At 38.6% G+C, this 21,213-nt stretch overlaps 1 protein-coding gene across 1 annotated transcript in view; it reads left to right on the top strand.

Moving 5' to 3' along the window:
* Positions 1–21,213, top strand: part of CENPP (centromere protein P) — a 233,056-nt gene that overhangs the window by 37,597 nt on the left and 174,246 nt on the right. The window lies entirely within an intron of this gene.

Below are 21,213 nucleotides of genomic sequence, written 5' to 3'. Positions count from 1 at the left end.
AAATCATAGTCATTTTAAAGCCTATATCTGATATTATCAACATTTGAGTCATCTTTGAGTTCAATTCTGGTGACTACAGAACTATTACTATTAGTTACCATTAACTAACAATAATAATATTACTATCACAATGTTATTGTTGTCACTATGAACTATTGTCTACAGTAGTTCATCTTTTCTTGAATTTCTGTGTCTCATAATTTTTTTATTGACTGATGGACATCCGTAAATGTCCATCTATTGATGGACATTTCAGTAGAGACTGAAACAAATAGTATTTATGCTCAGAAATGGGCACATTTCACTTATCAGTCTGTTCGTATGGGGTTTAATTTAAGGTAGTCAGCAGTTGAGCTGGTTTGGGGTTTTTATTTCTTTTATTAACTTTAGTCACTAAAGATTTCAAATTCTTCCAACAGTGAATTCAAACTCAACTTCAAATTTCGTTCTTCCTTATGTTTGGAATGGAGAAGGCAATGGCACCCCACTCTAGTACTCTTGCCTGGAAAATCCCATGGACGGAGGAGCCTGGTAGACTGCAGTCCATGGGGTCACTAAGAGTCAGACACGACTGAACGACTTCACTTTCACTTTTCACTTTCATGCATTGGAGAAAGAAATGGCAACCCACTCCAGTGTTCCTGCCTGGAGAATCCCAAGGACAGGGGAGCCTGGTGGGCTGCCGTCTCTGGGGTTGCACAGAGTCGGACACAACTGAAGCGACTTAGCAGCAGCAGCAGTATGTTTGGAATAGAGTTTAGGGAGCTGGAAGGTTTTCATCAGTATTCTAGCTTCACTCTCAACTTTTAGTAATTCCTGTACGTCTGTATCTCAGAGGGGAATGTTTCTCCCTGCACTTGACACTCTCCAGCAGTAGGTGTCGATGCTTGTTACTTGGTGCTAGGCTCATGGTGGGAACAAAGGGAGATCTATATTCCATGGTTCATCCATAGTATTGGGCAGATCCTATGGACCTGCACCTTGAGGATTGGGAACACAAGTTTTCCTGCTCTTCCCAGTGCAGCCAAACTCAGCCTGGGTCTGGGGTTGGTCTTGGGTGGAAGAGTGTTCCTTGTCCTTCTCACCCCCACACTCCTGTGGTAACAGAATTATGCTTGGTTTTAATGTAGGATCCTGCACCCACAGGTTTTGTACCCCTCCCATGGAACAGAGGTGTTTAATTTCTGTCCTTCTTTATAAAGCAATGGATCTTTCTCTATGTAACCTGAGCATTTTCTGCCCTTCCCCCAGGGTCAAATGGGTTTGACTTTTATTCCTCCCTTGGAAAAAAGGGATTTTTTTTTTGCATTGCTTTCCTGCTGCTTCTTTAGCAATTTAGAGTTTTGGCTTCCTACCAGAGAAAAGTTCTGGCTTCATTTTGAACCCCAGCAGCAGCTGATCACCTCTTTGTGCCTGTGCCACTGAGGGGAGCTCCTGCTGGGCTCCTGCCATGATCTTTCTGGTGGAGTCCTTTTGTGCCTGGGGTTCCCATCTGTTCCAAAATGACATCTACCCCACAATTGTCCTTTGATAATTCACTGGAATTTTAGCTAATTTCTTGTTACCCGCTTGTATGGTGGCTCCTTCCCTCCCCTCTGTTTAACCAAGGGTGAATAGTTTATGTGTCCTGTTTCTCCTTTGAGGAAGAAAAATGTTAATTTATTTGGTTTCCTTGTGATTCAGATCTTTGATGGGCTCAAGAAAGATTATGATTTTATAGATTATTCAGAATTTCCATGATTATGGCCCTCTCTGCAACTTTTTATGTTTTTCGTAGAAGTGGTTCAGTTTTAATTTTCTCTGATTCTCAATCTGGAATTTGGGCCATACTATCTTTTTATCTTCTGTATCTATCTTACTCTTTATATTTTCTGTCCCTTCATATCTTTGTGCTTATTTCTGATTGTTCCTCAGATATGTATTTTGGTGCAGTAATTATTTCTTAATTTTCTAACTAGTCTTTTTTAAAAAACAGTTATTGGAGTGTAGTTGATTTATAATACCAGGCTCCTCTGTCCATGGGAATCTCCAGGCAAGAATATTAGAGTGGGTTACCCTGCCCTCAGGGAATCTTCCTGACCCAAGGATCAAACCCACATCTCTTACATTTCCTGCATTGGCAGATAGGTTCTTTACCACTAGTATCACCTGGGAAGCCCATTTTATATATAGTAGTGTGTATGTCAATCCCAGTTTCCCATAATCTGCTCTTAAACCCCTGTCCATTGAGTCTTTTTTTAAAATTGAAATATAGTTGATTTACAGTGTTAAGCCAATCTCTGCTGTACAGCAAAGTGACTCATTATACACATATATACATTCTTTTTTATATTCTTTTCCATTATGCTTTATCACGGGGTATTGAATGTAGTTCTCTGTACTATGCATTAGGTCCTTGTTCTTTGCATCTACTAACCAACTCCCAGTCCATTCCTTTCCCTCCCCCTCCCACTTGGCAACTGCAGGCTGTTCGTTACGTCTGTGAGTCTGTTTCTGTTTTATAGATAGGTTCATTTGTGCCATATTTTAGTTCCCACATATAAGTGATATCATGTGGTATTTGGCTTTCTTATTCTTACTACACTTGCTGCTGCTGCGTCGCTTCAGTCATGTCCGACTCTGTGCGACCCCATGGACTGCAGCCTACCAGGCTTCTCCGTCCATGGGATTCTCCAGGCAAGAACACTGGAGTGGGTTGCCATTTCCTTCTCCAATGCATGAAAGTGGAAAGTGAAAGTGAAGTCACTCAGTCGTGTCTGACTCTTAGCGACCCCATGGACTGCAGCCCACCAGGCTCCTCCATCCATGGGATTTTCTGGGCAACAGTACTGGAGTAGGGTGCCATTGCCTTCTCCCCTTACTACACTTAGTATTATGATAATCTCTAATTGCATCCATATTGCTGCAAATGGCCTTATTTCATAATTTTTTGTGGCTGAGTAGTACTCCCTGGTATATGTATATCACATCTTTATCCATTCATCTGTTGATTGATATTTACATTGTTTCCATGTTTTGGCTATTGTGAGTAGTGCTGCTATGAACACAGTGGTGCATGTATCTTTTTTTTTTTTTTTTTAAGATGCATTCTCATTTATTTATTTTTGGCTGTGCTGTGTCCTCATTGCTGTGTGGGCTTTTCTCGTTGCGGCATGCCAGTCAACTCTAGTTGTGGTGTGCGGGCTTCTCATTATGGTGGCCTCTCTTGTTGTGGAGCACAGACTCTAGGGTGCACCAACTTCGGCAGTTTTGGCTCTCCCATTCTAGTGCACAGGCTCAATAGTTGTGGCACACAGGCTTAGCTGCTCCACGGCATGTGGGATCTTCCCAGGTAATGGATCAAACCCATGTCTCCTGCATTGGCAGGCAGATTCTTGACCACTGAGCCACCAGGGAAACCCCCATGTATCTTTTTTAATTATAGTTTTGTCCAAGTATATGCCTAGGAATGGGATTGTTGTATCATATGGTAATTCTATTTTTAGTTTTCTGAGGAACCTCCGTGCTGTTTTCCACAGTGGCTGTACCAACTTACATTGTCACCAACAGTGTAAGAAGGTTCCCTTTTCTCCACACCCTCTCTAAGGTTTGTTATTTGTAGACTTTTTAATGATGGCCATTCTGTCTGTTGTGAGATGGTACCTCTTTCAATTTTGATTTGCATTTCATTATTTGCATTTCTCTAATAATTAATGATGTTTGAGCATCTCTTCATATGCATTTATCCATGTTGTTGTTTAGTCACAAGTCATATCTGACTCTTGCAACTCTGTAGCCCACCAGGCTCCTCTGTCCATGTTCTTGCTGGATTTCCCAGAAAGAAGTGAGTTGCTATTTCATTCTCCAGGGGATCTTGCCCGACCCAGGAATTGAACCCTCGTCTCCTGCAGTGACAGACAGATTCTTTACCACTGAGCCACCAGGAAATCTCTTTGCTTATCCATTGAGTCTATAACTTCACTGACAGTACTTGTCATTTGTAAAAGTTCTATGCGTCTGATTTTCAAATTTTCTTATCTTTTTTAAAAATAATCTTTTTTTAATTATTGCTTTTCCATGTAATTATTCTTGGTGATCTCCTCACTTGTATATTCCAGTAAAGGAGATAATTATTGTTTCAAATTGTCTAACCATGTATTAAAGCCGTCCACTCACTGATCTTTTAACCTCACTGTCAGGACCAGTCTTTCCTCAAAGTTCTCTGTGTGACTTCTTTCATAATTTTTCTCTTTTCTCTTCTTTTCTTTCTTCCTTTTCTGTCTTTCCTTTCTTCCTCTCCTTTTTGCTTCCTTCCTTCTTCCATCCCTCCATCCCTCTCTCCTTCCTTCCCTCCTTTTTTCTCTTCTTTCATAATTTTTTTAGTATGTTTCAATTATCATACAATAAAATTGACTTTCTGTCATAGAAGTATTGTCAATTTAGCACAAATATAAATTCATAAAGCTGTCACTATAATCAGAATAAGGAACAATTCCATAATACTAAAAAACTCTCATGCTGACCTTTTTAGATATGACCATTACTCCTCCTCCTAGGCACTGACTATCTTTGGTATGTTCTTCATCAGTAGAATTTAGCCTTTTCCAAGTGGAATCACATGGTATGTAAACTTTTGAGACTAGTTTATTTCACTAAAGCTAATTCCATTGAGATTAATTCATATTTTTGTGTGTATCAATATCTTTTTCTTTTTATTATTGAGTAGTATTGTATTACATGTATATTCCATAGTTTGTTTATCCATTTACTCACTGACCGACATTTGGGTTGTTTCTAGATTTTTGCTATTATGAATAGAGATGCTCTAAACGTTTGTGTGAAGCGTTTTGTGCGAGTGTAAGTTTTCATTCCTCTTAGGCAGAGATGGGCAAATTTTGATTCACAGACCATTTGCTTATTCTTTTTTAAGAGTCAGGTCAATTTTATTTGGCTGTGTACCATGCAGCATGCAGGATCTTAGTTCCACAACCAGAGGTCAAACCTGTGCCCCCTGCACAGGAAGTGTGGAATCTTAACCACTGGACCACCAGGGAAGTCCCCAGCTACCTATAAGAAAAGTTTTATTGAAATGTAGTCATGTCCATTTCTTAAGTATTGTCTGTAGTTGCTTTCATTGTAAAATATCAGAGTAAATTAATTTTACAGTGTTATAATACAGACTACATTGTCTGCAAACTTGATGTATTTACTATCTGATGTTTTAAGGAAAATTTACTGATTTCTGCTCTAGGATGAATACTTGGGAGTTGGACTGTTGGGTCATGTGATAAGCACATGTTTTGTTTGTTTGTTCTAAGAAATTGTCAAGCCATTTTCCAGAGGCTTTTACCATTTTGTGTTTCCACCAGCAATGTATGAGAGTTCCTATTGCTCTGCAAGGTCTCCAGGACTTCGTATGCATGTATTTTTAAATTTATCCATTCTAGTAGAAGTGTAGTAGAATCTCATTTTCCTGCACGTTTGTTTGTTTGTTTGTTTTTTATTGCTTCTTTAGGTTGTTTCTCACTATTGTTTTGAGAGTTCTTTACATATTCTGCATACCTGTATACAAGTCCTTTATCATATATGAAATTTCTAAATATTTCTCCCATTTCCATAGCTTGTCTTTTCATTTTCTTAACAGTATCTTTCAAAGAGCACAATATTTTGGTTTCAAGATCACAGTTTACCTTTATTTATTTATTTTTTTGCTCATGTTTTGATATGATGTCGGAAAACTTTTTACCTAACCTCAGGTCATGAAGGCTATCTTCAAAATCTTTAGAAATTTTTATATTTTCACCTTTTACACTTAGATCTTTGATTTATTTCCATTTAAGGTAATTGTTGATCTGTTTGGATTGGGCTCTACCCAGCAGTATTTGTTCTCTTTGTTTTTTTCTTGTATTTTTCCCTTCTGTATCTTTTCTAGATTCTTTGAATACTTTTTAAAATTCCACTTTAATTTGACTTTTTTCTATATCTCTTACATAAGTATATATATATTAAAATAATATATCTAAATGTGTATTATGTTTATAATATATATATGTATATAACTGGTTGATATAGGGATCACTGTCTACTTAGAATTAATATTTTACCACTTCAAATAGAAATTTTGTACTAAATAGGTCCCTTTACATGCCTATCTCTTCATATTAAAGCCATCATTTACTTCTACATACATTTTAACCCCATCAGATAATATTACAATTATTGTTTTCTAGATTTTAATATATTGTAACAGTCTGATATAGCTATGCAGATTTTTATGATTTGGGTTGTTTTTATTTATTTTTCATATTACCAGTTTCCCTCTAGCATCATTTCCTTTTGAGTAGGTTGAGTTGGACAAATTCTTTCCATTTTCTTTCTAAGAATATCATTATTATACCTTCATTTATTAAAAATATTTGCACTAGATATTGAAATCTGAATTGACTTCCTTCTGGCCTCCATGGTTTCTGTTGAGAAATCTATTCTCTTTGAATCTTTGTTACTCAATATGGCATGTGTCTATTTTCCTCCAACTGATTCATGAAGTTTTCTTTTTAATTTTCAATAGTTTGGTTACGATATATTTAAGCGTGGATTTCTTTGAGTTTATCCTCGCTGTGGTTTTTCTGAGCTTCTTAAATTTGTAAGCTTGTATCTTTTACCTAATTTGTCAAGTTTTCAGCCATTATTTTTCCAAATATTTTTTTCAATCAACGTTCTTTCTCCTTTTCTTCTGGGTCTCTGTCAACATAATTATAAAATCTTTTGGTGGTGTTATACATGTTATACAGGAGTCCCTTGGACTCCATTAATTTTATTTAATTTTTTCTTTCTGTATTATTCCAATTAGATGGTTTCTGTGTACTCACTAAAATCAGGATATTAAACACTTCCATCAATGCAAAAATTCCCTTATACTGTTAACACATGGCAAAACCTGCTCTGATCTTCATTACTGCAATTTTTCATTTTATGAAATGTCAAATAAGTGAAGTCGTGTAACCTTTTGAGATTGGCTTCTTTCCTTAGCCTAATGCCTTTGAGATTCATCTATCTTTTCATTTGTGAGTAGTATTCTGTTGTATGGATAATATTTTATTTATACATTCATCTACTGGAGGACATTAAGGTTATTTCCAGTTTTGGTGATTATGAATAATACTGCTCAGTAGAGGTTTTTATGTGAATTTAAACTTTCTATTTTCTAGAGTAAAAACCAGAAGTGAGGTTGCTGGGTCATATGATAAAAATATGTTTAAATTTCTAATAAACTGCCAAATTGTTTACAAGAGTGACCATGCCAATTTGCATTCCTACCAGCAGTGTATGAGAGTAACTGATAGTATTTTAGTGAGTTAACTTCTGATAATCATTTTATTTTATTTTATTTATTTATTTTTTTTTACATTTTATTTTATTTTTAAACTTTACATAGTTGTATTAGTTTTGCCAAATATCAAAATGAATCTGCCACAGGTATACATGTGTTCCCCATCCTGAACCCTCCTCCCTCCTCCCTCCCCATAATCATTTGATTTTAGACCTAGTATTGGCCACCCAAGACAGATGGGTCATGATGGAGAGTTCTGACAAAACGTGGTCCACTGGAGAAGGGAATGGCAAACCACTTCAGTATTTTTGCCTTGAGAACCCCATGAAAAGTATGAAAAGGCAAAAAGATAGGACCCTGAAAGATTAACTCCCCAGGTCAGTAGGTGCCCAATATGCTACTGGAGATCAGTGGAGAAATAACTCCAGAAAGATTGAACAGATGGAGTCAAAGCAAAAACAACATATGTGAATGTGACTGGTGATGGAAGTACAGTCCGATGCTGTAAAGAACAGTATTGCATAGGAACCTGGAATGTTAGGTCCATGGATCAAGGCAATATGGAAGTGGTTGAGATAGCAAGAGTGAGTGTCGACATTTTAGGAATCAGTGAACTAAAATGGACTGAAATGGGTGAATTTAACTCAGATGACCATTATATATACTACTGTGGGCAGGAATCCCTTGGAAGAAATGGAGAAGCCATCATAGTCAATAAGAGTCTGAAATGCAGTACTTGGATGCAATCTCAAAAACGACAGAATGATCTCTGTCCGTTTCCAATGCAAACCATTCACTATCACAGTAATACAAGTCTGTGCCCTGACCAGTAATGCTAAAAAGCTGAAGTTGAACACTTCTATGAAGACCTGCAAGACATTCTAGAACTAACACCCAAAAAAGATGTCCTTTTCATTATAGAGGACTGGAATGCAAAAGTAGGAAGTCAAGAAATACCTGGAGTAATGGGCAAATTTGGCCATGGAGTAAAGAATGAAGCAGGGCAAAGGCCAACAGAGTTTTGCCAAGAGAACACACTGGTCATAGCAAACACCCTCTTGCAACAACACAAGAGAAGACTCTACACATGAACATCACCAGATGGTCAGTGCTGAAATCAGATTGATTATATTCTTTGCAGCCAAAGATGCTTTATACAGTCAGCAGAAACAAGACATGGAGCTGACTGTGGCTCAGATCAGGAACTCCTTATTGCCAAATTCAGACTTAAATTGAAAAAACTAGGGAAAACCACTAGACCATTCAGTGATTTACCTAAATCAAATCCCCTACGACTATACAGTGGAAGTGACAAATAGATTCAAGGGATTAAATCTGATGGACAGAGTGCCTGAAAAACTATGGATAGAGGTTTGTGACATTGTACAGGAGGGAGTGATCAAGACTATCCCCAAGAAAAAGAAATGCAAAAAGGCAAAATGGTTGTCTGGGAGGCCTTACAAACAACTATGAAAAGAAGAGAGTGAAAGGCAAAGGAGAAAAGGAAAGATATACTCATCTGAATGCAGTGTTCCAAAGATAGCAAGGAGAGATAAGAAAGCTTTCTTCAGTAATCAATGCAAAGAAATAGAGGAAGACAATAGAATGGGAAAGACTAGAGATCTCTTAAAGAAAATTAGAGATACCAAGGGAACACTTCATGCAAAGATGAGCACAATAAAAAGGACAGAAATGGTATGGACCTAACAGAAGCAGAAGATATTAAGAAGAGGTGGCAAGAATACACAGGAAAACTATACAAAAAAGATCTTCATGACACAGATAACCACAATGGTGTGATCACTCATCTAGAGCCAGACATCCTAAAATGCGAAGTCAAGTGAGCCTTACAAAGCATCACTATGAACAAAGCTAGTGGAGGTGATGGAATTCCAGTTGAGTTATTTCAAATCCTAAAAGATGATGCTGTGAAAGTGCCACACTCAATATGCCTGCAAATTTGGAAAATTCAGCAGTGGCCACAGGATTGGAAAAGATTAGTTTTCATTCCAATCCCAAAGAAAGGCAATGCCAAAGAAATGTTCAAACTACCACACAGTTGCACTCATTTCACCCATTAGCAAAGTAATGGTCAAAATTCTCCAAGCCAGGCTTCAACAATATGTGAACCATGAACTTCCAGATGTTCAAGCTGGATTTGGAAAAGGCAGAGGAACCAGAAATCAAATTGCCAACATCTGTTGGATCATCAAAAAAGCAAGGGAGTTCCAGAAAAACATCTACTTCTGCTTTATTGACTTGCCAAAGCCTTTGACTTTGTGGATTACAACAAACTGTGAAAAATTCTTCAAGAGATGGGAATATCATACCACCTTACCTGCCTCCTGAGAAATCTGGATGTGGGTCAAGAAGCAACAGTTAGAACTGGACATGCAACAATAGACTGGTTCCAAATAGGAAAGGAAGTACATCAGGGCTGTATATTGCCACCCTACTTATTTAACTTATATACAGAGTACATCATGAGAAATGCTGGACTGGATGAAGCGCAAGCTGAAATCAAGATGCCAGGAGAAATATCAATAACCTCAGATATGCAGATGACACCACCCTTATAGCAGAAAGCAAAGAACTAAAGAGCCTCTTGATGAAAATGAAAGAAGAGAGTAAAAAAGTTTGCTTAAAGCTCAACATTCAGAAAACTAAGATCATGGCATCTGGTCCCAGTACTTCATGTCAAATAGCGGGGAAACAGTGGAAACAGTGACAGACTTTATTTTTTGGGCTCCAGAATCACTGCAGATGGTGACTGCAACCATGAAATTAAAAGACGCTTGCTCCTTGGAAGATAAGTTATGACCAACCTAGACAACTTATTAAAAAGCAGAGTCATTACTTTGCCAACAAAGGTCCCTGTAGTCAAAGCTGTGGTTTTTCCAGTAGTCCTATATGGATGTCAGAGTTGGACTAGAAAGAAAGCTGAGCACCGAAGAATTGATGCTTTTGAACTGTGGTGTTGGAGAAGACTCTTGAGAGTCCCTGGACAGCAAGGAGATCGATCCATCCAGTCCATCCTAAAGCAAATCAGTCGTGAATATTCGTTGGAAGGATTGATGTTGAAGCTGAAACTCCAATACTTTGGCCAGCTGTTGTGACAAACTGACTCATTTGAAAAGACCCTGATGCTGGAAAAGATTGAAGGCGAGAGGAGAAGGGGACGACAGAGGATGAGATAATTGGATGGCATCACTGACTCAGTGCACATGAGTTTGAGTAAGCTCCAAGAGTTGGTGATGGACGGGGAGGCCTGGTGTGCTGCAGTTCATGGGGTCACAAAGAGTCTGACACGACTGAGTGACTGAACTGATTCCTAGGGTTTTTTTTTTTTTAAGTTTAAAATTTTTAGTCCAAATTTTTCTTTGTGCTTACTTTATCCTTGCTTGAGAAAGAGACATTTGGAGTTACTTTACGTTTTTGACTATCATAGTTGCAATTGAAAGGCACCACTGCCAACATTTAGTGAAGGAAGTCCATAACATCTGTTTTACATTTAGTGAAGTTTTAACTGTGCTTGGGAAAAATAGATAAAACGCAGTAATTCCTACAGCTATAAGAGCCAACACATGCATGCTCTCTTTCTCTCTCTCTCTCTCACCCACACACACACACTTTCTAAAATAGTATACTATGGACATATAAAATGGGAGTGAGGGAATTGTGACTTAATCCACTTTAAATACAGTTTTTTTTAAAAGTTATGTAACAAAACTATCTTTTTCTTTTTCTCTCTTTCTCTGAGTATCGTGTGTGTGTGTGTGTGTGTGTGTTTAAACTTTGGGCATTGTAGTTTTTATTTTTTATTTCTTGGCTCACTCCAGCATCACATGATTGAGCGCATATTTTTTGCTCCCTTGCTTGATGAAGATCAAAATGTCTTATCAGTTTGGCCTTGTAAGCTCTAATGAAATAACTACTGCTTTTTATAGGTTTCCCTTGATGGTTCAGTGGTAAAGAATCCGCCTGCCAATGCAGGAGATTCAAGAGACTCAAGTTTAATCCCTGGGTCAGGACGATCCCCTGGAGAAGGAAATGGCAACCCACTCCAATATTCTTGCCTGGAAATTCCCATGGAGAGAGGAGCCTGGAGGACTTCAGTCCATGGGGTCGTGAAAGAGTCAGACGTGACTTTGTGACTAAACAACTGCTGTTTATAAGCCTTTGTTCTTTGGAGAGTAATTTCATCTCTCAGGCATTAGAAAAGTATTGACAATATTTTTATTTTTATTGTCTGTCTGAGATATTTCAATTACATAAGGTAACTTGACAGTCTACTTAGATTTAATACTTCACCACTACAAGTACTGTCTGGAAATGCTTATAGCCATATAGATCTCTTTCTCTCTCTTCGTGTTTCAGATTTTATATGAATTACATTCATATGTATGCACTGAAAACCCCATCAGACAACGTTATAGTTTTTTACTTTTCAACCATGATATATAACTTAAGGAACTAAAAAGTGGTAGACTGTTATATTTAACCAGGTTTTTACCATTTCTGTTGTTCTCTTAGGTACTTTGGTGTACAACCTAAGAATAGAGGTGTTCTCTTCTGTACTCATAGTGCAGTGAATGACTCTATAAATTGATGTTTTTAAAAATAATTTCTGGTTTTTTGTATTTATTTATTTGGCCACACCAGGTCTTAGTTGTGGCACACAGGGTCTTTGTTTCTTCGAGTGGGATCTTCTGTTGCAGCACAGACTCTCTAGTTGTGGCGTGCAGACTCAGGAGTTGCAGTGCAGGAGTACCAGAGTGTCTGCGGGGTTGGTTGCTCCATGGCATGTGGGATCTTAATTTCCCAACCAGGGATCGAACCCACATCCTCTGTATTGCAGGGTGAATTCTTAACCACTGGACCACCAGGGAAGTCCTCATAAACTGACATTGATATAATACTTTCATCTATTTTGCCATCCATATTTCAGTTTGGTTAGTTGATCTAATAATGTCCTCTCTTGTGTTTTCTTTTCCTCTGCAGTACATGATCTAGTCTAGGGTCAAGTATTGCATTTAGTTGTCGTGTCTTATAGATTTCTTTAATCTGGAACAATTTAAGAGCGCTTCATGACTATGCCATCTTTACAAAATACAAGTCTTTCACCTCCCCCCAGTCCTGCCACATATAGAATGTTTTTAATTTTATCTTGAATTTTTTTCTCATCAATTGCTCTTATGTTAGACAAAATACTGTATAGGTGATGTTTTGTCTTTTTCAGATATCTTTTACTCAAAGGTGATGTTAATTTTAATCATCAGCCAAACTGTTACTTGATTCTCCTCTATATCATTACTGCTTTTTTTTTAACCTCACAACTAATAGGCAATCTATAGGGAGACACTTTATGACCATGCAGATGCTACTCCTCATTAAAATTTCTGCCTATATTTAGCATCACCTGGTGATTCTTATCTGATCTGCTCTTTACTATGATGGTTGCAAACTGATGACTTTTCAACTCCAGCACTTCACTTTACATTTCTCAATAAACATTAGACCTTGCTTAAGAAATAAATCACCCTTCACCCTGTGTATGTGTACATATGTGTACATATCTATTTATTATAGATATTTTATCATTCTTCTTATTTTTCTTAAAGATGTACAATTCTTTACTCCTATATTTTTGAACACTTCCTTACATTTTGGCATAAAAAGACTTTCCAGTCTTAAAAGATACCTCTTCTGCCCCAGAATGAAAATTTAAAAATAAATAAATACATACATGTTGAATGTGTATTATGTACTCTGTACCGTATTAGTCTCTCATAATATAATTGAACAATATTAGATAGTGATAAGTGGTATCAGGGATAATAAAGCCATGCCCTCCTCCAAGTAATCTTCCCAACCCAGGGATTGAACCCAGGTTTCCTGCATTGCAGATGGATTCTTTACTGTCTGAGCCACCAAGGAAGCCAATAATAATATAATTGAACAATATTAGATAGTGATAAGTGGTATTGGGGAAAATAAAGTGGGATGGGAAATAGGGAATATACGTGATAAATGAGAGCTATTCACTTTTAAATAAGGTGGTCAGGGAAGGCCTTATTTAGAAGATATTGTTTTTGTTGTTCAGTCACTTAGTCATTTCCAACTCTTTGCGACCCCATGGACTGCAGTACACCAGGCTTCCCTGTCCACCATCTGTTGGAGTTTGCGCAAACTCACGTCCGGTGATCCCATCCAGCCATCTCATCCTTTGTCGTCTCCTTCTCCTCCTGCCTTCAATCTTTCCCAGCATCCGGGTCTTTTCTAATGAGTTGGCTCTTAGCATCAGGTGGCCAAATTATTGGAGCTTCAGCATCAGTCCTTCCAATGAATATTCAGGGCTGATTTCCTTTAGGATTGACTGGTTTGATCTCCTTGCAGTCTAAGGACTCTCAAGAGTCTTCTCCAACACCACAATTTGAAAGCATCAATTCTTTTACAAGGTGACATATGAGTAAATCAGGGAGCTAACCTTGCCTTATTGTACCTCGCTGGGTATCAACTCTAGGTACTCTCTAAAAATGAATCATATGCTGCCTTGTATTATAATCACCTAGTGTGTATATATGTGTATATGTATATATATATATATATGTTATCTTTAGTTTACAAATATGTGATAACAAGGACAGTGTACCAGTATATAACACATTTCATTGGTTTTAAACTAATTACTAACACCTCTGAATTAGGAAAAATATTTAAACTCTGTGGAGCTCCTTCCTTATCTGCAAAATGAAGGAGCTGGATAAAATTATTTGCAAGCTTCTGCCCCATTCCAGAAGTTTATATGAAGGATAACAAATCAAAGAATAAAAATATTTCTGAGAAATAATGGAACTTATTGGAGTTGGAATAATAGAACTATGAGAACATCCTTAAGCTATTAATAGGTCTCTCGTTTACAGCATGGAGTGAGCCAATATTTGGGGAATGCATCTCAGCAAAACTAAAGCTACAGTTTTGTATTCCTCTGGGCCACCCACTCTGCATAAAATTACTTCATCTAACAGATTGCCTATTGTTTGATATTACTTGTGGCATAGATTCCTAAACTCCTTCAGTAAGAATATGTGCCCACCACTATTTACAATACACTCAACTGATCTAGTTACAGGGACTCTTTGAGAATGAAATCTATGTGCCAGATGACTTCTTTGCTTTTTTGCTGTTGTTTTTGAAAAAGCAAAAGCATAAAAAGTTCTAACTGAAAGAGATTTAGGATAAAACTACTCAGATTAATCATTTTACACGTAAGCTGAATGGTTATTACATAAGCATGCTCTTTTTTCGTATGCCTGAGACAATTTTAGATCATTTTCCAAGAATCAATTCAATTAATCCCCATGCTGACTTCCACAAGCTACTTGCTCTATGGAGTTACTTACTATTCCAAATTTTAATAAATTCACCAAGATTACTTTAAAAGTAGCTTCAGTGATCATTATTTTTTACTCAGTGATCAAGACATGCCACAAATTGGTCACTTTCATAGACATATCACTAGCTTCCATGAAGACTAGGTTGGTGAGATCCCTCTGAGAAGCAGTTCCAGTGTGTTCTTTAACTCATGGTTACAGGGTTATTTGCCTGAATGACCAAGTATGGAGAGAATAAACCTCTCTACTGCTGTTTATATAGTCTCAGTTCAGTTCAGTCACTCAGTTGTGTCTGACTCTTTGCGACCCCATGAATTGCAGCATGCCAGGCCTCCCTGTGCATCACCAACTCTCGGAGTTCACTCAAATTCACGTCTATCGAGTCAGTGATGCCATCCAGCCATCTCATCCTCTGTCGTCCCCTTCTCCTCCTGCCCCTAATCCATCCCAGCATCAGAGTCTTTTCCAATGAGTCAACTCTTCGCATGAGGTGGCCAAAGTATTGGAGTTTCAGCTTTACCATCAGTCCTCCCAAAGAACACCCAGGACTTATCTCCTTTAGAATGGACTGGTTGGATTTCCTTGCAGTCCAAGGGACTCTCAAGAGTCTTCTCCAACACCACAATTCAAAAGCATCAATTCTTTGGTGCTCAGCTTTCTTCACAGTCCAACTCTCACATCCATACATGACTACTGGAAAAACCATAGCTTTGACTAGACGGACCTCTGTTGGCAAAGTAATGTCTCTGCTTTTGAATATGCTATCTAGGTTGGTCATAACTTTCCTTCCAAGGAGTAAGCGTCTTTTAATTTCATGGCTGCAGTCACGATCTGCAGTGATTTTGGAGCCCCAAAAATAAAGTCTGACAGTTTCCCCATCTATTTCCCATGACGTGATGAGACCAGATGCCATGATCTTAGTTTTCTAAATGTTGAGCTTTAAGCCAACTTTTTCACTCTCCTGTTTCACTTTCATCAAGAGGCTTTTTAGTGTAGGGTAGTCTTTTTCCTGTCTACAGGAAGCTACAGATTACATGTGAAATAAACATCTATGTTCATATATCCTACCTGGCTGATGTTTAAAGTTAGTAATAAATGCACAGGAAACTATTTTAAAAGATTTTTTAAAATTATTTGAGTATGGTAAGTCCATCAGATCAGAAAGATGATTACGATTGGAATTTTTCTCACATTTCCTGCAAGGAGGGGTACATCATGCCACAGGCACCACTAGAATAGGTCAGGAGTCAGTGGGAGAGGGGGAAACTGGTCATCTGTGGTTTCTGAGGTAAGGAAAAGGTAAGTCAAGGTGAACAGGCTTACACTGGCTAGTTTGAAAAATTTTAGAAGGCTCTGGGTCATAAAAGCTGTCACTAAATGCCTCTGGTACCTAAGCCTGGGCAAGTGGATAAGGGTATAGCAAATATAAAGGAGGTGGTTGAGATACAAGTTCTGGACTGGTTGGATCAAGTTAGAAAATCACACTCAGGAGCAAGTTGTTTACTATCTCTAAGAATGGGCTAACCTTGGGAGGCATAGTTTGCTCAGGGTTATCAAGACTCTAGATGTTAAAGCATCAGAATACAGAAAATAAAAAGACATGATTAATGCAGAGCCCTCTCTGAGTCCTTTTAAAATCGAAGGCATAGATGTCAGTGAAACTAACAGAGTAAGTAAGTACCTTTGAAGATTCTATCCTCTCTAAAAGCAGCAAGAAAACTGGCCAAAACTGTCATGATCAGATTTTTTGGAATTCTAGAAATGAACCATCTTTGCATGAAATGTTTCCATTTTCAGTTTTCTTGAAGATATCTCTAGTCTTTCCCTATTCTATTGCTCTCTGTTTCTTTGCGTTGTTCACTTAAGATGGTTTTCTTATAACTCCTTGCTGTTCTCTGCAAAGATTAGTCTGAAGTCTGAAGCCAGGAAACCTGATTCCTCTAGCTCCGTTTTTCTCTTTCAAGATTGCTTTGGTTGGCTATTTGGGATCTTTTGTGTCTCCATACAAATTTTGAAATTTTTTTTTTCTAATTCTGTGGAAAATGCCATTGGTAATTTAATAAAGATTGCACTGAATCTATAGATTGCCTTGGGAAGTATAGTCATTTTGATAATATTGATTCTTCTAATCCATGAACATGGTATATCTTTCCATCTCTTTATGTCTTCTTTGATTTCTTTCCTCAGCATCCTACACTTTTTGAAGTATAGGTCTTTTGTCTTCTTAGGTAAGATGCAATGGTAAATGGAATTTCTTCTTTAATTTCTCTTTCTCATCTTTCGTTTTTAGTGTATAGAAATGCAACAGATTTTTGTGTATTAATTTTATAACTTGCAGCTTTACCACATTCACTGCTGAGTTCTAGTAGTTTTCTGATACCATCTTTAGGATCCTCCATATATACTGTCCTGTCATCTGCAATCCAATTTGGATTACCTTTACTTCTTTTTCTTCTCTGATTGCTGTACCTACGACTTCCAAAAATATGTTGAATAAAAGTGGTGACAGTGGACATCCTTGTCTTTTTCTTGATGTGACAGGGAATGCTTTCAACTTTTCACCGTTGAGTATAATGCTAGCTATAGGCTTGTCATATATGGCCTTTATTATGTTGAAGTATATACCCTCTATGCCCACTTTCTGGGGATTTTTTTTTTTATCATAAATTGGTGCTGAATTTTGTCAAAAACTTTTTCCACACCTATTGAGATGTCCCTTGGACTGCAAGGAGATCCAACCAGTCCATCCTAAAGGAGATCAGTCCTGGGTATTCATTGGAGGGACTGATGTTGAAGCTGAAACTCCAATACTTTGGCCACCAGATGCGAAGAGCTGACTCATTTGAAAAGACCCTGATGCTGGGAAAGATTAAGGGCAGAAGGAGAAGGGGATGACAGAGGATGAGATGGTTAGATGGCATCACTGACACAATGGACATGTGTTTGGGTGGACTCCGGGAGTTGATGATGGACAGGGAGGCCTGGCGTGCTGCAGTTCATGGGGTTGCAAAGAGTCAGACATGACGGAGCTACTGAACTGAACTGATTGAGATGATCATATGGTTTTTATTCTTCAATTTGTTGATGTGGTTTATCACATTGATAGATTGGCAGATGTTGAAAAATTCTTGTGTCCCTGGATGAATCACACTTGATCACAGTGTATGATCTTTTTAATGTATTGTTGGAAAAGAATTGCTAGTATTTTGTTGAGGATTTTAAATCAATGGAGTAGGATACAAAACCCAGAAATAAGCCCATGCACCTATGTTCAGTTAATCTATGACAAAGGAGGCAAGACTGCACAATATTCCTTCTCTTGTGTTCCCTGCCTAGAGAAGTTCTTTTAGCATTTCTTGTAAAGCTGGTTTGGTGGTGCTGAATTCTCTTAACTTTCGCTTGTCTGGAGAGCTTTTGATTTCTGCATCGTATCTGAAAGAGACTCTTCCTGGGTAGCGTATTCTTGGTTGTAGGTTCTTCTCTTTCATCTGCATAGACTTTTCTGTTGACCATGATGGGCTACTCCATTTCTTCTAAGAGATTCCTACCCACAGTAGTAGATGTAATGGTCATCTGAGTTAAATTCACCCATTCCAGTCACATCTATTCTATCTATTCTATTACTAGTACTTCTATTTCTAGTCACATCCACAACTGGGTATTGTTTTCGCTTTGGCTCCATCCCTTCATTCCTTCTGGAGTTATTTTCCACTTATCTCCAGTAGCATATTGGGCACCTACCGATCCACGGAGTTCTCCTTTCAGTATCCTATTATTTTGCCTTTTCATACTGTTCATGGGGTTCTCAAGGCAAGAATACTGAAATGGTTTGCCATTCCCTTCTCCAGTGGACCACATTCTGTCAGATCTCTCCACCATGACCCGCCCATCTTGGGTTGCCCCACGGGCATGGCTTAGTTTCATTGAGTTAGACAAGGCTGTGGTTCTAGTATGATTAGATTGACTAGTTTTCTGTGATTATGGTTTCAGTGTGTCTGCCCTCTGATGCTCTCTCGCAACACTTACTTGGGTTTCTCTTACCTTGGACATGAGTTATCTCTTCACGGCTGCTCCAGCAAAGCGCAGCCACTGCTTCTTACCTTGGACTAGGGGTATCTCCTCATGGCCGCCCCTCCTGACCTTGAACGTGGAGTAGCTCCTCTCGGCCCTCCTGCTACTGCACAGCCACAGCTCCTTGGACGTGGGGTTGCTCCTCTTGGCAGCTTCCCCTGACCTCGGGCATGTGGTAGCTCCTCTTGGCCGCCACCCCTGACCTCGGGTGAGGGTTAGCTCCTCTCAGCCACTGCCCCTGACCTCAGGCATGTGGTAGCTCCTCTCGGCCGCCACCCCTGACCTCGGACGTGGGGTAGCTCCTCAATCTCAAAATAGACAGAATGATCTCTGTTCATTTCCAAGGCAAACCATTCAATATCACGATAATCCAAGCCTATGCCCCAACCAGTAACGCCCCAACTTCAGAAGCTGAAGTTGAACGGTTCTATGAAGAACTATAAGACCTTTTAGAACTAACATCCAAAAAAGATGTCCTTTTCATTGTAGGGGACTAGAATGCAAAAGTAGGAAGTCAAGAAACACTTGGAGTAACAGGCAAATCTGGCCCTGTAGTACGGAATGAAGCAGGGCAAAGGCTAATAGAGTTTTGCCAAGAGAATGCACTGGTCATAACAAACACCCTCTTCCAACAACATAAGAGAAGACTCTGTATATGAACATCACCAGATGGTCCACACCAAAATCAGACTCATTATATTCTTTGTAGCCAAAGATGGAGAAGCTCTATACAGTCAGCAAAAACAAGACCGGGAGCTGACTGTGACTCAGATCATGAACTCCTTATTGCCAAATTCAGACTTAATTTGAAGAAAGTAGGGAAAACCACTAGACCATTCAGGTATGACCTAAATCAAATCCCTTATGATTATACAGTGGAAGTGAGAAATAGATTTAAGGGACTAGATCTGCTAGAGTGCCTGATGAACTATGGACTGAGGTTCGTGACACTGTACAGGAGACAGGGATCAAGACCATCCCCATGAAAAAGAAATGCAAAAAGGCAAAATGGCTGTCTGAGGAGGCCTTACAAATAGCTGTGAAAAGAAGAGAAGCAAACAGCAAAGGAGAAAAGGAAAGATATAAGCATCTGAATGCAGAGTTCCAAAGAATAGCAAGGAGAGATAAGAAAGCCTTCCTCAGTGATCAATGCAAAGAAATAGAAGAAAACAACAGAATGGGAAAGACTAGAGATCTCTTCAAGAAAATTAGAGCTACCAAGGGAACATTTTATGCAAAGATGGAATCAATAAAGGACAGAAATTGTATGGACCTAACAGAAGTGGAAGATATTAAGAAGATGTGGCGAGAATACACAGAAGAACTATACAAAACTTCATGACCAAGATAACCATGATGGTGAGATCACTCACCTAGAGCCAGATATCCTGGAATGTGAAGTCAAGTGGGCCTTAGAAAGCATCACTACGAACAAAGCTAGTGGAGGTGATAGAATTCCAGTTGAGCTATTTCAAATCCTGAAAGATGATGCTGTGAAAGTGCCACACTCAATATGCCAGCAAATTTGGAAAACTCAGCAGTGGCCACAGGACTGGAAAAGGTCAGTTTTCATTCCAATCCCAAAGAAAGGCAATGCCAAAGAATGCTCAAACTACCACACAACTGCACTCATCTCACACACTAGTAAAGTAATGCTCAAAATTCTCCAACCCAGGCTTCAGCAATACATGAACCATAAACTTCTGGATGTTCAAGCTGGTTTTAGAAAAGGCAGAGGAACCAGAGATCAAATTGCCAACATCCGCTGAATCATGGAAAAAGCAAGAGAGTTCCAAAAAAACATCTATTTCTGCTTTATTGACTATGCCAAAGCCTTGGACTGTGTGGATCACAATAAACTGTGGAAAATTCTGAAGGAGATGGGAATACCAGACCACCTGACCTGCCTCTTGAGAAATTTGTATGCAGGTCAGGAAGCAACAGTTAGAACTGGACATGGAACAACAGACTGGTTCCAAATAGGAAAAGGAGTACGCCAAGGTTGTATATTGTCACCCTGCTTATTTAACTTATATGCAGTGTACATCATGAGAAACGCTGGACTGGAAGAAGCACAAGCTGGAATCAAGATTGCCGGGAGAAATATCAATAACCTCAGATATGCATATGACACCACCCTTATGGCAGAAAGTGAAGAGGAACTAAAAAGCCTCTTGATGAAAGTGAAAGAGGAGAGTGAAAAAGTTGGCTTAAAGCTCAACATTCAGAAAACTAAGATCATGGCATCTGGTCTCATCACGTCATGGGAAATAGATGGGGAAACAGTGGAAACAGTGTCAGACTTTTTTTTGTGGGGGGGACTCCAAAATCACTGCAGATGGTGATTGCAGCCATGAAATTAAAAGATGTTTACTCCTTGGAAGGAAAGTTATTACTAACCTAGATAGCATATTCAAAAGCAGAGACATTACTTTGCCA

Source organism: Bison bison, unplaced genomic scaffold (genome assembly GCF_000754665.1).
Source record: "Bison bison bison isolate TAMUID 2011002044 unplaced genomic scaffold, Bison_UMD1.0 scf7180017864057, whole genome shotgun sequence".
In the NCBI taxonomy this organism is placed as follows: domain Eukaryota; kingdom Metazoa; phylum Chordata; class Mammalia; order Artiodactyla; family Bovidae; genus Bison; species Bison bison.
The sequence above is the reverse complement of the archived record's forward strand: the minus strand, read 5'-3'. Positions and strand labels throughout refer to the sequence as shown.